Here is a 15704-nt window from a genome sequence, read left to right on the forward strand (position 1 = left end):
CCACCACCGGGGCCTCGCTCCTTTCTCTGCAGGTCAGAGGTCCTGCAGGATCCCTGAGGGCTCGGCATCAGCGACAGGCTGGGCCAGCGCTCTGGGGTATCGCCCCCCTCTCCTCGGAGGGGTCTCCCACAGCCCCCCAACCTGCTGCCCCTCTGTGCAATGGGACAATGACCAGCCCCGCAAGGAGCTCTGAGCCCCGGGGCTGGAAGACTCTTGGGGGGGTCGGGTGGCCAAAAAGGTTAAATTTACCCCCACACTCCCGGGGCAGAGGGGCTTTGGCGCATCCTGCTCCATCTGCTGCTGCGGGGACCTGGGTCCCCCCACTCCCTGGGAAGGGGGCAGCTGAGCCCGGCTCTGCCTGGCGACTGCTGACTCTGCCCAGCCCTGGTGCTCACTGGCCCCTGGGCTGGGGGTGCCCAATCCCTGGGGTGATGGGCAGCGTGGGGTAAGAGCCTCTGGGTGTGGGGCCACCCCTGAGCCTGCAGGGGCACCCCTGGGGGGATGAGCCTGGGTCAGAGCCCCACCCTGCCCCGCCCCGCCCTGGGGCAGAGAGCTGGGACGTGAGAAGGGGAACGGGAGGCCGGGCTGAGACCGAACCCCTTGAGCTCCTGTTTTCCCAGCAGCGCAGCCTGACTCTGCCAGGAGCCCGATGCTGACGGGGGTCGGGGGCTTCGTGCTGGGGCTGACTCCTCACCTACCTGAAGGCAGGTGACTGGCTCCGGCGGGAACAGAGGCTCCAGGGGGTGTGGTCAGGTGGGCTGCGGGGAATCTGGGCCTGGGCTCCCCTTGGCAGAGGGCTGGAGGAACCCAGGCCCCCCGTGCTAGACACACCGTAACCTGGGCTGTAAGTGACCTACTGGGAAACGCCCGTCACAGTGCAAACGGCTCCCAGCGGCGTTCGTGCCAAGGGCGCTGACGGATGGGCAGCGACGCCCCAGCCGAGAAGACCCGGGGCGCCTGCCCTGCCGGGAGCCGGGACCGCCAGCACTGATGGAGGGGCCTAGAGGAGACTGAAAAGGATGCCGAGGCCATGGCTGGCCACGAGCGCCCAGTGCAGAGTGCGGGGAACCGCGCCCACCGCCTTGGTGTATGTAGCCGGGTCTCACCCCTGCACCCAGGCCCTGGCTCCTACAGCCCCCGGTGGGGCCCGCTGGGCAGCCCCGCCCTGAAGGGTTTATTGAATGGCACAGGCCAGCGCCGGCTCCATCCTGAGTGATCCCACGGTGCCCCCAAGTGTCCAACATCCCCTGAACGTCCCAGAGGGAGGAGAATCCGACCCTCGACCCAGGGCCCCGATCTCCCAGCATTTTGATCCAGACCAGCCCGCGGGGCCCTCAGCTCTGGAGCCAGGCACAGATCCAGCCCCAAGGTCCCATAACGAAGCAGCCTCTGACGGGACACGACTAAGAGTCTCTGCTTCCTTTGTCCCAAACACAAGCTGCTCAGCACTGGCTTGGAGGCCTCAGAGTCCTGTCCATAGGCAGGTCCCCGCCTGCCTGGCTGAGCCGCACGGCGTGTCTGCCTTCTCGCAGTGGGTCCGGTGTGTCGCTGACGGTCCCTAACGGGCCGTAGGCAGGCTAGGCAGTGCTGACGCCAAGCCGTCTGGGGTGTCCCCCGGAAGCAGAGCACAAGTGTGAACTGCAGACAGGCCGGAGCCAACACAGTGGAGTCGCATCGTACGCGCACGGAACTGACGCGCATTTAACTATACGCGCTCAGCAAAGAAAAAGAACAAGATAAACCGTGCGGGCGATTCCGCCCACCATTCCTCTCGACGAGCATATGCCCCGGAGCGAGCGTGAGATGGGAGACGTGAATCTGCTGTTCCCTCAGTTCCCGCGCGCCTCTCACAGTGTGAGCATCTCGCCGCGCTGAGTGTGAGCCTCGTGTTTAAAGATACGTATTTTTTGTACAACATGGCCCTGGCAGGACCCAACTGAGAGCGCCAGGTCAGGACAAAGTGCTTCACGCAGGGCAGTTACAGCCCCGGGCTGGGGCTTTTCCACCTCTAAGGCAAACCAAACCAGCCAGACAGAGCAGACTTTGGTCTCACCCCACCGGCTAACCACAAGTCACCCAAGCAATTCCCTCAGACACTCCAGTTTCCCAGTATCCCCACCAGTGCCCCTCGTTGATGGGGATGAGTGGTTATGAAAACCAATCCTCCAGTAAAAGAACAAAGGTTCTCTCGATCCCAAAGGACCAAGCCCCAGAGCCAGGTCAATATACAAATCGGATCTTACCCACAAATCACGCTGTGGCCAACCTTTTAGAATCTAAAATCTAAAGGTTTATTCATAAAAGGAAAAAGATAGAGACGAGAGCTAGAATTGGAGAAATGAAATCAATGACACACAGTCTTGGCCAAGTTCTTGGTTCAGGCTTGCAGCAGGGATGGAATAAACGGCAGGTTCAAATCAAGTCTCTGGAGAACATCCCCAGCGGGGATGGGTCTTTCAGTCCTTGGGTTAAAGCTTCAGGGTAGCCAAGTCCCTCCAGAGGTCAGAAGCAGGACTGAAGACCAGCTGGAGGAGCTGCAGCAGTGTTTTATAGTCTCTTGCCGTGTGGTCTCTGCTTTCTGTGTCCCAAGGACAAGCTGCCCATCCCATGGCCTGGAAACACCTCAGAGTTCTCTCCATAGGCAGGTCCCTGCCTGCCTGGCTGAGTCCCCAGGCGTGTCTGCCTTCTCTCAGTGGGTCACTTGTATCGCTGATGGTCCTGAATGGACTAGGCAGAGCTGACACCAACTTGTCTGGGGTGTCCCCCAGAAGCAGAGCATAAGTTTGAACTACAGACAGTAGAGAGCCAATATTCATAACTTTAACTACAAAAATGATGCACACAGATAGACAGCATCATCATAACCAGCAAACCGTAACCTCGTCTGAGACACCTTATTTGACCCCCTTTATATAAGATTTGGTGCCACTCCAGGAGCTTGGTTGCAATGATGATCTATACGGTCCCAGATTATGTCAATAACGTCACAGGCCTCTAAACACAAGCCACTTCAACCTCAAAAACGTGCAGACGACTGGTGAAACTCCTGGCGAAGCTGCATCTGCCAATGAAGAGGCAGCAAAAGCCTCCCCCGAACAATTAAAGAATATCACAGAAGCAAAGGGCTCTCTTCCGGAACAAGTTTTTAATGCAGACGAGACTGGACTCTTCTGGAAAAAACGCCCAACCGCTCTTACACTTCGAAATCAGAAGAACAAGCCCCTGGCTTCAAAGCAGCTCAAGACCGTGTGACTGTGTTGTTTTGTGGCAATGCAGCTGGGTATTTAATAAAGCTGGGCTTGCTCTACAGGGCTGGAAATCCCTGTGCCCTAAAAGGCAAAAACAAAAATCTGCCTGTGTTCTGGCAATCAAATAAAAAGGAGGCTTGGGTGAGGGCAGCATTCTTTCTGGATTCGTTCCACAAGTGTTTCATTCCGGAGGTCAAGCGGTACCGCGAAGAGAAAGGACTGGACTTTAAAGTGTTCCTGATTGTAGATAATGCTCCTGGCCACCCTGCGGCACTCCGGTTTGCGCATAACAACGCTGACATCATCTTTCTCCCCCCCATACCACCTCCATCCTCTTGACCAAGGCGTGATTCACTGTTTCAAGGCCACGTACACTAGGCTTACGTTCTCACGGATACGTAGTGCTATGGATGCTGATCCCAGTCTTCACGTGATGGAGTGTTGGAAGTCCTTCAACATTGCCGATTGCATCACTCACATTAAACAGGCAATGGATGCAATCAAGCCTGAAACAGTCAATGCACGTTGGCGAAACCGATGGAAAGAATGTGTGAATGATTTTAAGGGTTTCCCGACCATTGACAAAGAAGTGAAACGCATTGTTCAGGTGGCCAGGCAAGTGGGTGGTGATGGCTTCGTCGACATCCTTGAGGAAGAAATTGAAGAATTAATTGAGAGCCATAGAGAAACATTGACTAACAAAGAGTTAGAGGAACTGATTAAACGGTCTACAGAAGACGAAGATGATGACGATGAACAGGAAGAGCCAGCAAATTGGAATCTTCATCAATTTGCTGACGTGTTCCAAGCAGCAAAACACCTGAATGATTTAATTTGTGAATGCAATCCCTCTATGGAACTAAGCCTCAAAATCACACATCGTATTACGGATGATTTGAGACCGTACCAAGAAATGTTTGAGCAGCTCAAGAGACAATAGCGACAGTTGCCAATCACCATGGTTTTCAAGGAAAAACAACCAGCAGCAGACAAGACTACGCAATCAACTTCTCGAGCTGAACCGGAGCCAACCACTTCGTCTACGACTCGCTCTCCGTCACCCAAGCTCTCCGTCACCGCTGTCTCCTGGATCGACATCAAGCCCTGACGACCCCGCAATAGTGTTGTCAGGGAAAGAGGAAGACTAATCATCGGAGTGTGTACAGCACTGTAAAATTATATTTGCATATGTACTCTTTATTATACAATGTACATTACTGTATACATTATACATTTATACATATTACTGTACAGGGTTGTAGACACAAAACCATGTACAGTATACTGTACTTTATGGGCGATTTAAGGGATTTTCAAGAGTAATTTTGACTATACGTGATTTTCGCCTTACGCGCTGATGTTAGAACCTAACCCCTGCGTAAGATGCCACTCCACTGTACTTATAACTTTAAATACAAAAATGATACATGCATCCAGATAGCATAATCATAACCAGCAAATCATAACCTTTTCATAGGCACCTTATTTGACCTCCTTTGTACAAGATTTGGTGCCACTACGGGACCTTGGTTGCAACAATGATCTATATGGTCCCAGTTCGTGTCGATAACGTCACACCCCCAACGCAAAATTGATGCAGGAAGGGATGACACAAACATCACTGACTGCATCCCAAGAGCTCCCCCTCCTTGGTTCTGTCTTACTACAGCAAGTTTTGGGTTAGAGGCCGTACCAGTGTACAACAGAAATGATTTATCAAAGTCATGTTCAATAACATGATTGAATCTCTTTACTCAAGGTAAAACTTGGTTAGAACAACAGTGGATTGGATCTGCTCTTGCAGCATGGTTCCTGTAGGTGTCATGTGATCTTGCCAAGAGCTAAAGAACATAGCTACTTTATCCATACAAGCTCTGACAAATGATTGGAACCCAATTAATAGTGAGCCAGTGTAGATCCACCGCGCCTGGCTCAACTGCGTCCCGCTCAACGGAGCCGTCCGCCACGGGAACCGAGACAAGCGTTGCAGGAAGTGCGGCTACTCCAACGAGACCCTGCCCCACGTCCTGTGCAGCTGCAAGCCCCACTCCAGAGCCTGGCAGCTGCACCACAACGCCATCCAGAACCGCCTGGTGAAAGCCATTGCACCGCGCCTGGGGGAGGTCGCTGTGAACTGCGCCATCCCCGGCACTGACAGCCCGCTGCGACCCGACGTGGTTGTCACCGACGAGGCCCAGAAAAAGATCATCCTCATCGACATCACGGTCCCCTTCGAGAACAGGACCCCGGCCTTCCGAGAAGCCCGAGCTCGGAAACTGGAAAAATACGCCCCTCTGGCTGACACCCTGAGAGCAAAGGGCTACAAGGTGCAGCTGGACGCCCTGATCGTCGGAGCCCTGGGCACTTGGGACCCGTGCAACGAGCGTGTGCTGCGGACCTGCGGGCTCAGTCGACGCTACGCACGGCTCATGCGGCGCCTCATGGTCTCGGACACCATCCGATGGTCCAGGGACATCTACATCGAGCACATCACCAGCCACCGACAGCACCAGGAGGAGTGAGCCGGTACGACATCGTGCACCCACTGTGGGAAAGGGACTGAGAGGCTTTCCCCATTGGACCGTATGAACTGGAACCGTAAACCCACTGAACATTAAATCCCACCAAATGAGGGTAGACCCATCCCCACCATCGTATCCACTCACTATACTCCGCCCCTGAACATAGCTGTTATGTGGATAACTTACCCCCATATCTCAATGTCTGTACTTTGACCAGTTAAACTTTTACCCCCAGTCGGGGAGATTGCAGATTATTATGTAATCCCTACTCCACCAGCTCCTAAATCGAATTTTGCACCCCTTGATAATCTGTACCTTATCCCCTTGACAACCAGAAACTTCTATGCTTGAACTCTGTACCGTTTCTTATTTCAACATTATCTTAATAACATTAATGTAGTCCATAGTACAGGGATCTTGGCATTTAGCCGGGAAAGCAATGTGGTGGTGTGCAATATGCAAGTGTCCATCTACAATCATGTTTGTTCTGCCACGCCTTTGGCCCAATGCCATTGGGGTTTGGGCCCTTTAGGGTTACCCTGTGGCTTCCCTTTGCAAAATTAAGTTCTCTCTTTCCTCCTTGCCCTGAAGGATCAAACCCTGATTTCTCTTGCTTAACAGAATCCATTGGGTGTGCTCTCTGTGCTAACAGCTATTAGCAAAAAGAAAAGGAGTACTTGTGGCACCTTAGAGACTAACCAATTTATTTGAGCATGAGCTTTCGTGAGCTACAGCTCACTTCATCAGATGTATACCGTGGAAACTGCAGCAGACTTTATATACACACAGAGAATATGAAACAATACCTCTATAAAAGCTATTACCAGCAGGACAGTGGGGTGGGAGGAGGTATTGTTTCATATTCTCTGTGTGTATATAAAGTCTGCTGCAGTTTCCACGGTAAACATCTGATGAAGTGAGCTGTAGCTCACGAAAGCTCATGCTCAAATAAATTGGTTAGTCTCTAAGGTGCCACAAGTACTCCTTTTCTTTTTGCGAATACAGACTAACACGGCTGTTCCTCTGAAACCAGCTATTAGCAAGTCTTTCTCCCTCTGTCAGCCAGGTAATGTTCATCAACACACCCACTAGCCTCTTTACTGGTTTTCAGGTTCTCAACTGTTACCAATTCCAAGGCTGGACTCTGTCTTAAAGATATACCATCCATTTTCACTGGCATGTTAGATGCAAGGTTCTGTTGTCCTTCCATTACCAACCTCTGCTTCCACATGGTATTATACGTTAAGTCCACTGAGAGACTACAAGTCAGATCCCAAGTGTCGAGAGGTGAGAGTTGACCTGCCCTTCCCTGCATTCTCCAGAGATTAACTGCCCAGCTGTTCTGCTCTGCAGACTCAGCTCCCCAGTCTTCCCTCTGAACCTGGGCCACATACTGTTCACTCACAGAACCAGCATGGAGACATTCCTCCCTCAACAACCTGGTCTCCCCAACAAGCTGGCCAAACACAGCCACTTGGTTATAGGACTGTTTAACTTTCTAAACAGCTTTCATCCCATCTGAGACCTCCTCAAAGCTCTCCACACTGGATCCTTCAACAGGAAAGTCAGTGGATCCATTCACAACAGAACATTTCTGGCTGTTAGGAACTGAAACTTCCTTGATTAAATCACTTTCACACCCTTCAGCTGCAGCAAACTGCTTGCAAAAGTACCATGAGGATTATTTTCCTTAGGAGCTTCTTCGAGCAACAATTCACCCCTTACAGAAATTCTGCCCTTACCCTCTTCACCTCAGGCTTGCCCTAAAGGAATATTTTTCTGAGCAACAACAGACTCTTTCTGGGTCTCACTTACATCCAGAATCACCTCTGGCCCATCCAGATGATTTTTACACCACCTCCTTTCAGGCAAGCTCATAGACTTACTAGATAAAAGGTTAGAGGTATCCTCTTTCCCTCTGCAACTTTCCTCCTTGTTGCAAGTTTCCACACTGTTAGTGGGTAACTCAACCAAATCACCTTCATGGTCTCCTTGTGCCCTGGCTAGGATCTCACCCTGATTAGACAGAGTTGCGACACCCTTTCCCAACAACACACAAGCAACAGGCAAAATACAAGAACCAGAATTGTCTGGTCTCTGGGATTTTACATAGACACTAACTGGATGTGACCTAGTTACAGGGCCATTCTCCTGAGCAGACACAAACTTAGGACCCTTCCCTTCCTGGGCTTTAGCTGAATCCAGAACCAGCTCTGAGACAACTGCACGACCATCAACCATCACAGGCTGAAAGGCCCCTTCTGTCTGCTCCACAGACAAAGAAGAGCCGGACACACTTTCTCCTTTACCAGACACACAGCTTGGGATCTCTTTCCCCTGGTCCCAGCACACAAGGGTGGTCACAGACAACTGCTTGGAGATCAGGGTAGCTCCCTCCATAGGCAAGTCAATACCCCTGACAGACACAGGCACGTTTCCTTCACTGTCCCAATTCTCCACCCAGCTAACAGGTAAGGTCCAGGGACACTCATCTTCCACTCTCCTCGCCTTCCCACCCTGCTGACTGGACACAGCCATCAGCTCACAAGGCTGCCTAGGCTCCTCCAAAATTTCCTTGTCCTCCTCTCCCTCATCCCAGCACCCAGGGCTGGTTCCAGACAAATACTGGGAAAGTGGGGCAGCTTCCTTACCACGTAACCTGCTGTTCTCCACACTACACGGAGCTACTTCCAGCAAACCACAGTCACCCTTTTGAGGTTCACTTTTACAAGCTGTACGTGCCCACAATCCACCACCCATCAAAAATCTCCCCTTTCCTTCCTCAGTTAGGGCTTCACCCTGACCATCCACTTTAATCTGCTCCTGGGAAACATTGTCCTGACCAATGAGATCTTTCCATGCTTGATCTAATTCCAGATTCACTTCTGAGACATTAGACAGACATTCAGAAACTTCATTCACAGACAAACAGCTATTTGCCTCCTTTCCCAGGTTAGAGTCACCCTCTCCCTGGCTGTAGCAAAACTGGTTCAACACAGACAACTGCTCAGGATAATACAACATGCCAACATTGATAGAAACTGGACTTTCAAGGGGATAGTTTCTGCTGTTGTTCCCTTGCTTTTTTGACCTGGAGCTGAAGTCTGGCAGTTTCTTGTTGCATCTCTTGAACCCTCTCCTCAGCAGCCAGCAGTTCCATACGCCCCCTACGAGCCCTTTCCTCCCTTTCAGCACCTTCCTTCTGGCTTATGGTTACTGAACTTTAACCAACAATACCAAAATTCAAATTTGGATAGCGTGGGGTTCTGATCCAGAGCTTAATTGACCTGGTTCTGTGGATCCAGCACGACTACGCCCTTGTAACAATGCGGCCTTTGGCGGGACACAACTGAGAGTATTGTTGGGGTCCCAGGGCATGGCCACTAGGTAAGCCGAGGGGATGGAAGGCCATGAGTGTCGAGGCAGTCTCTTTGCTCAACCCCCCTTCACAGAATTCAGTCCTGGCTGGCCTGAGAAAGCCCTTGCACTCCCAACATAATACTGCAGCTGCAGACAGAGCTGTTCTGTGCAGGTTTAGCTGGCGTCACGTTAGGATAACGGCAGGAATCAGCTACAAGGCCATAACCGCTTATTTGCCTCGTTAATCGCAAGGCTAAGCAGGCTGTGCTGTTGTTTTGAATTGCTAAAATGCTCGTTAAAGGTTGCCGGAAAAAGTATTGTTGTAACCCATGTAAGGCGAAGCAGTTTACTTGGCTGATGTGTAATGCAACAGAGATGAGGAGTAGAAAGGTATGTGACTCTGCCGGCTCCCTGGGCAGGATTTGAGATTCTGTTCTCCCTGCACCTTCTTTGGAGCTCCAAATAAACCTTTCTGCTTCTCCACCCCATTGTGTTTATTGGGTGACGCACACCGGGCAGCGAACCCCTGCTGCCGCTTGCCTCTGGCACTGGGTGCCGGCAACAGTATCAATTCAGGACAAATCGCTTAGAGCAGGGCACAGGTCCAAGTCGCCAGGAGAGGGGCCAATGCCCACGCCTGCGCTGGTGTCGCCCCTTCAGGCCCTGGACTCCCCTGGTCCAACGTCCTGGTCGCCCTTGGAAGGAGAGAGCAGAGGGGATGGGTTAGGGGGTGTAACGGTCCCACCCCCACCCCCGAGAGGGAGAGGACTCACCTGCGACTGCTCCTCCACAGCACCCCGGCCACGGCGGCTACAGCCAGAACCCCCAGGGTGATGCCCACGGCCAGGCCGGGGCCCCAGCCCCTGCCCTGCTCTGTAAAACAGGGGGGGCTGTGCTGGGAACGGGGACAGGAGTATGGGCCCGGGTCCCTCCGCCTCTGCCACAGTCCCCCCCAGCCACCCGACCCACTGCCCTCAGCCCCCCACCCTGTTCCCTCTGCCTCCCCCACAGTCCCACCCCTTTCTCCCCCCACCTTCCCACCTCCTCAAGTTCTGCTCCCCCATCCCGGTCCTGTCCCGTTCCCCTCAGCTCCTCCATCCTGCTCCCCATGATCCATCCCCCCACCCACCTGCTCTGCTTCCCTGCACCCCAATCCCACTGCCTGGACCCACCCCCGTCCCACTCAGGAGGTGCAGGAAAAGCCCCCAGAGACCACGACCGCACCCCCACCCCCTGGGGACGTGCCCCTACCCCAGGGGATCAGCAGGCTCTGGCCCCCCAGGCTGCTGTGCTCCACCCGGCAGGCGTAGCTGTGCCCGTCGCCCGGCCCCACGGCCAGGGAGCTGCGCAGCTGGTAGGTCAGGTCCGCGTTGGGCAGGATCCCGCTGGAGCTCAGCTGCCCGCCCGGCCCCACCTCCTCCCCGTCCTGCAGCCAGGCCACGCGGACGGGCCGGGGGTAGAAACCGGTGACCCGGCAAACCAGCAGTAACGGCGCGGGGGTCCCGGCTGGGGGAGGCGCTCGGGCAAACACCACGGCGACCGGCCGCTCTGAGACAGGGGGAGAGAGACGGGGCGGGGGAGAGGGACGATTCAGTCTGAGCCTCAGGGACTCACTCGCCAAGCCTAGCTCCATCCCCCAGGGTCGGGCGTTGGCCCCACTGTCCTGGCCAGACCCCAATTCTGCCCCCTGCAGTTACCAGGGGTGAGTGAATCCCCCTTCATTTCCTGTCCTAAACGGCTGTGCAGTGCGGCTATGAAATGGCTACGGTGCTCCACCCCAGCTATAGCTGCATTTGTACACCAGGCAAGGGGTCCCTGGATAAACAGCCCCCATAACCCACCCCAGAGGTGGCTGCATGGCAGTACCAGGTGAGGGATCTTTGTATAGGCAGCCCCCCAGTCCAACCCCAGAGATGGCTGCATAGGAGCACTGGGTGCGGGATCTCTGTATAAACAGCAAACACACCCCACCCCAGAGGTGGCTGCATGGCAGCGTGTGGTGTCCAGCCTCACCTTGCCTCTCCAGAGACTCTTTCCCATGCTGGACAAAGCTCTTGATCTGATTGACACACGTCATTCTCAGGAGAAACTGAAGCGTGATGGCTGTGCTCTTATCCAGGTTGAGAAGGTCCTGGGTGTAGAGCGCCAGCTTGTCCCCCTGCCGAGCGACCCATTTGCCTGCGTCCGCGTCGAAGCTGATAAAGTCCTCCCCATTCACTCCGGTGTCATCGAATCCCCTCGAGGTGCCGTTGGGGTGCAGCTCGCCGCCGAGGGAGCCCTGGGTAATGAAGGGGTCTGGAACAGGAAGGGCAGGGGATGAGGAGGGGCATCTGGAGGTCCCAGGAGGGGGCAGAAATAGAGAGATGGGGGAGCAAAGACATAATGTCAGGTGCCATGAGGATGTTGGGCCATACAAGGGCAGCAGGATTGTGGGGCGGCCCTGGCTGGAGTTAAGGGTAAGTTGCAGTTTCTCTTTGTCATGGAGTCCCCGGGCGATGCTCTGGAACTGCTCCCCATGAAGCCAGTCAGGACTCTGGGGGAGCCTCCTCCCTGTGAGCAGCCTGTCTGCAGGACACACAGCTCACCCAGCTTCCACCTTCCTGGGTCTGACCTCGGAGCATTCAGCCTCCTCTGCCCCTCCGTGCGCTTCCCACAGCGAGTCCGCCCAGGCGGGGTCCTGGGGAAGCCAGAGGGTCCTGCCCCCCGACTCCGCAGTCAGACGGGACTCTCAGCCAGCCAGGAAAACAGAAGGTTTATAAGTCGACAGAACTTGTTAGCACAGAAATCAGTGACTTTCAGCCAAGTCCATCTTGGGGGGAGGGGAGCCCAGAGACAGGACTCTGGCCCTCCCCCTGCGCCCCAAGCCAGCAGAGACTGACTCGCTTCCAGCTGCCTGGCCCCTGCCCAGCCCGTTGCTCCTCCGGCCTTTGTCCCGCTTCCCAGGCCAAGAGTCACCTGGTCGCATACCCCTCCTGGGTCTCAGGTTAGGAAGGGGCGGCCATAGCATCCCTGCAGACAGCTGGAGCAGCCCCCGCCAGTCACACCCCCTTGTTCCCACCACCTAGACATTGGTGCAATACACAGGGAAACTGAGGCACACACAGCTTTCATGCAAAACAGTAAGACTCACACAGGCTCACATACAACATAACAATGACAGGTTTCAGAGTATCAGCCGTGTTAGTCTGTATCTGCAAAAAGAAAAGGAGGACTTGTGGCACCTTAGAGACTAACCAATTTATTTGAGCATGAGCTTTCGTGGGCTACAGCTCACTTCATTGGATGCATTCAGTGGAAAATACAGTGGGGAGATTTATATACACAGAGAACATGAAACAATGGGGGTTACCATACACACTGTAACCAGAGTGATCAGGTAAGGTGAGCTATTACCAGCAGGAGAGCGGGGTGGGGGAAGAGAAAACCTTTTGAAGTGATAAACACCCATTTTTTCATGGTCTGTGTGTATAAAAACCTCCTCACTGCATTTTCCACTTTATGCATCCGATGAAGTGAGCTGTAGCTCACGAAAGCTTATGCTCAAATAAATTGGTTAGTCTCTAAGGTGCCACAAGTCCTCCTTTTCTTTTTGTGAATACAGACTAACACGGCTGCTACTCTGAAACCTGTTGCAAAATTGGCACCCTTAAATCTCAAAGGGATTGAAGCGTTCTCCTACAGGTTTTTGAATGTTATGATTCCTGATGTCTGATTTGCGTCCATTTATTCTTTTACGTAGAGACTGTCCAGTTTGGCCAATGTACATGGCAGAGGGCACTGCTGGCCCATGATGGCATAGATCACATTGGTGGATGTGCAGGTGAACGAGCCCCTGATAGCGTGGCTGATGTGATTAGGCCCTGTGATGGTGTCCCCTGAATAGATCTGTGGGCACAATTGGCAACAGGCTTTGTTGCAAGGATAGGTTCCTGGGTTAGTGGTTCTGTTGTGTGGTGCGTGGTTGCTGGTGAGTATTTGCTTCAGGTTGGGGGGCTGTCTGTAAGTGAGGACTGGCCTGTCTCCCAAGATCTGTGAGAGCGATGGGTCGTCCTTCAGGATAGGTTGTAGATCCTTGATGATGCGTTGGAGGGGTTTTAGTTGGGGGCTGAAGGTGACGGCTAGTGGCGTTCTGTTATTATCTTTGTTGGGCCTGTCCTGTAGTAGGTGACTTCTGGGAACTCTTCTGGCTCTGTCAATCTGTTTCTTCACTTCAGCAGGTGGGTATTGTAGTTGTAAGAATGCTTGAGAGAGATCTTGTAGGTGTTTGTCTCTGTCTGAGGGGTTGGAGCAAATGCGGTTGTATCGCAGAGCTCGGCTGTAGACAATGGATCGTGTGGTGTGTCCTGGATGAAAGCTGGAGGCATGTAGGTAGGAATAGTCAGTAGGTCAGTAGGTTTCCGGTACAGGGTGGTGTTTATGTGACCATCACTTATTAGCACAGTAGTGTCCAGGAAATGGACCACTTGTGTGGATTCGTCTAGGCTGAGGTTGATGGTGGGATGGAAATTGTTGAAATCATGGTGGAATTCCTCAAGGGCCTCCTTCCCGTGGGTCCAGATGATGAAGAGGTCATCAATGTAGCGCAAGTAGAGTAGGGGCGTTAGGGGATGAGAGCTGAGGAAGCGTTGTTCTAAATCAGCCATAAAAATGTTGGCATCCTGTGGGGCCATGCGGGTACCCATAGCAGTGCCGCTGATCTGAAGGTATACATTGTCCCCAAATGTGAAATAGTTATGGATGAGGACAAAGTCACAACGTTCAGCCACCAGGTTTGCCGTGACGTTATCGGGGATAGTGTTCCTGGAGGCTTGGAGTCCATCTTTGTGTGGAATGATGGTGTAGAGGCTTCTACATCCATAGTGGCCAGGATGGTGTTATCAGGAAGATCACCGATGGATTGTAGTTTCCTCAGGAAGTCAGTGGTGTCTCGAAGATAGCTGGGAGCGCTGGGAGCGTAGGGCCTGAGGAGAGAGTCTACATAGCCAGACAATCCTGCTGTCAGGGTGCCAATGCCTGAGATGATGGGGAGTCCAGGATTTCCAGGTTTATGGATCTTGGGTAGCAGATAGAATACCCCTGGTCGGGGTTCCTAGGCATGTGTCTGCACAGGTCTGTTCCTGTGCTTTTTCAGGGAGTTTCTTGAGCAGATGGTGTAGTTTCTTTTGGTAATCCTCAGTGGGATCAGAGGGTAATGGCCTGTAGAATGTGGAGTCTAGAAACAGTCCACAGGTTATAGTCCAATGTCCATATTCAGGGTGGCTCCAGTCAGTGACTGGGGATCTCAATCCTTATGGCTTAAGGTTTCCCCCTCTTGAACCCCAAAGCAGATCTGAGATGAAGAAGGATCAGGTCCCGGGGTCTTTATACATTTCCTGCAGCCTTTTGGCCTGAGAAAACAATCGGCTTAAATTTCCTCCTCCCAAACATCCTGGCAATTAGCCCAGGGTCATTTCTCCATTAAACAGTTCAGACACAGGTTATCACAACCTTCCCAGAGACAAAGAGACAATCTTACTAGTTCCCTCCAGTGTCTTCCTAAATATTAATACGCCTTTTTGACCTTTGGATCAAAGCCACAGCCATAGATAAGACTTGTTTGCTGACATCACAAGACCTGAGCACGCAGCTCCCCTTCTCTCTCTAACCATGCCGGCTGCATTGCAAACCTCTCTTCATTTCCAGATCTTCCTAACCAGTCTTTACAGTTCAGCCCTGGGTCACGTCAGTCTGTGAGTTAATAACTCTTTCTGGCCCTGTCACCCGTCAATGAGATATGATATTACACGCAGAACGTCACAGTCACATCTCTCCCGGCTTGGAGATCGAACTGAGCAGGGTCACCATAGCCAGTGACCTGGGGAAGTTCAGGCCTCCCTCTCCGGGACAAAGCACCACTCTCACCTCTTAATCCTGGAAGGACAGACTCCACCTCAGGAGCTTGGCATTGGCCCCTCTCATCTGGTTCAGCTGTGGCAGGGCGAGTGGTCCCTGTACACAGTGAAGTGGCCCCAAAGAGATCCGGCTGCAGCCTGTTAAGAGCCCACCCAGTGCCTTCTCTATGGCCGCATAGCCCTGCTCCCAGGGCAGCAGCTTCCTGCTCAGGGACATGATGGGGTGTTTCTCCCCCATTGCATTGGCCTGCCTCAGTACCACACCCAGCCCTGTGTGGGGGGTATTGCAGGGATCCCCAGGGCTGTGGTCTAAGCTCCCTGCCCTCCCCACCTGTCACGGAGTCCCTGGGCGATGCTCTGGAACTGCTCTCCATGAAGCCAGTCAGGACTCTGGGGCAGTCGCCTTCCTGTGAGCAGCCTGTCTGCAGGACACACAGCTCACACAGCTTCCACCTTCCTGGGTCTGACCTCGGAGCCTTCAGCATCCTCTGCCCCTCCGTGCGCTTCCCACGGCCAGTCTGCCCAGGCGGGGTCCTGGGGAAGCCAGAGGGTCCTGCCCCCCAACTCCGCAGTCAGACGTGACTCTCAGCCAGCCAGTAAAACAGAAGGTTTATTAGACGACAGGAACATGGTCTAAAACAGAGCTTGCAGGTGCAGAGAACAGGACCCCTCAGCCGGGTCCA

General features: G+C 53.4%; 1 pseudogene; it reads right to left on the minus strand.

Moving 5' to 3' along the window:
* Positions 1-6797: 6797 nt before the first annotated feature.
* Positions 6798-15259, minus strand: LOC125621396 (T-cell surface glycoprotein CD1b-3-like; annotated as a pseudogene).
* Between the last annotated feature and the right edge of the window lie 445 nt (positions 15260-15704).

Source organism: Caretta caretta, chromosome 14 (assembly GCF_965140235.1).
Source record: "Caretta caretta isolate rCarCar2 chromosome 14, rCarCar1.hap1, whole genome shotgun sequence".
Classification (NCBI taxonomy): domain Eukaryota; kingdom Metazoa; phylum Chordata; order Testudines; family Cheloniidae; genus Caretta; species Caretta caretta.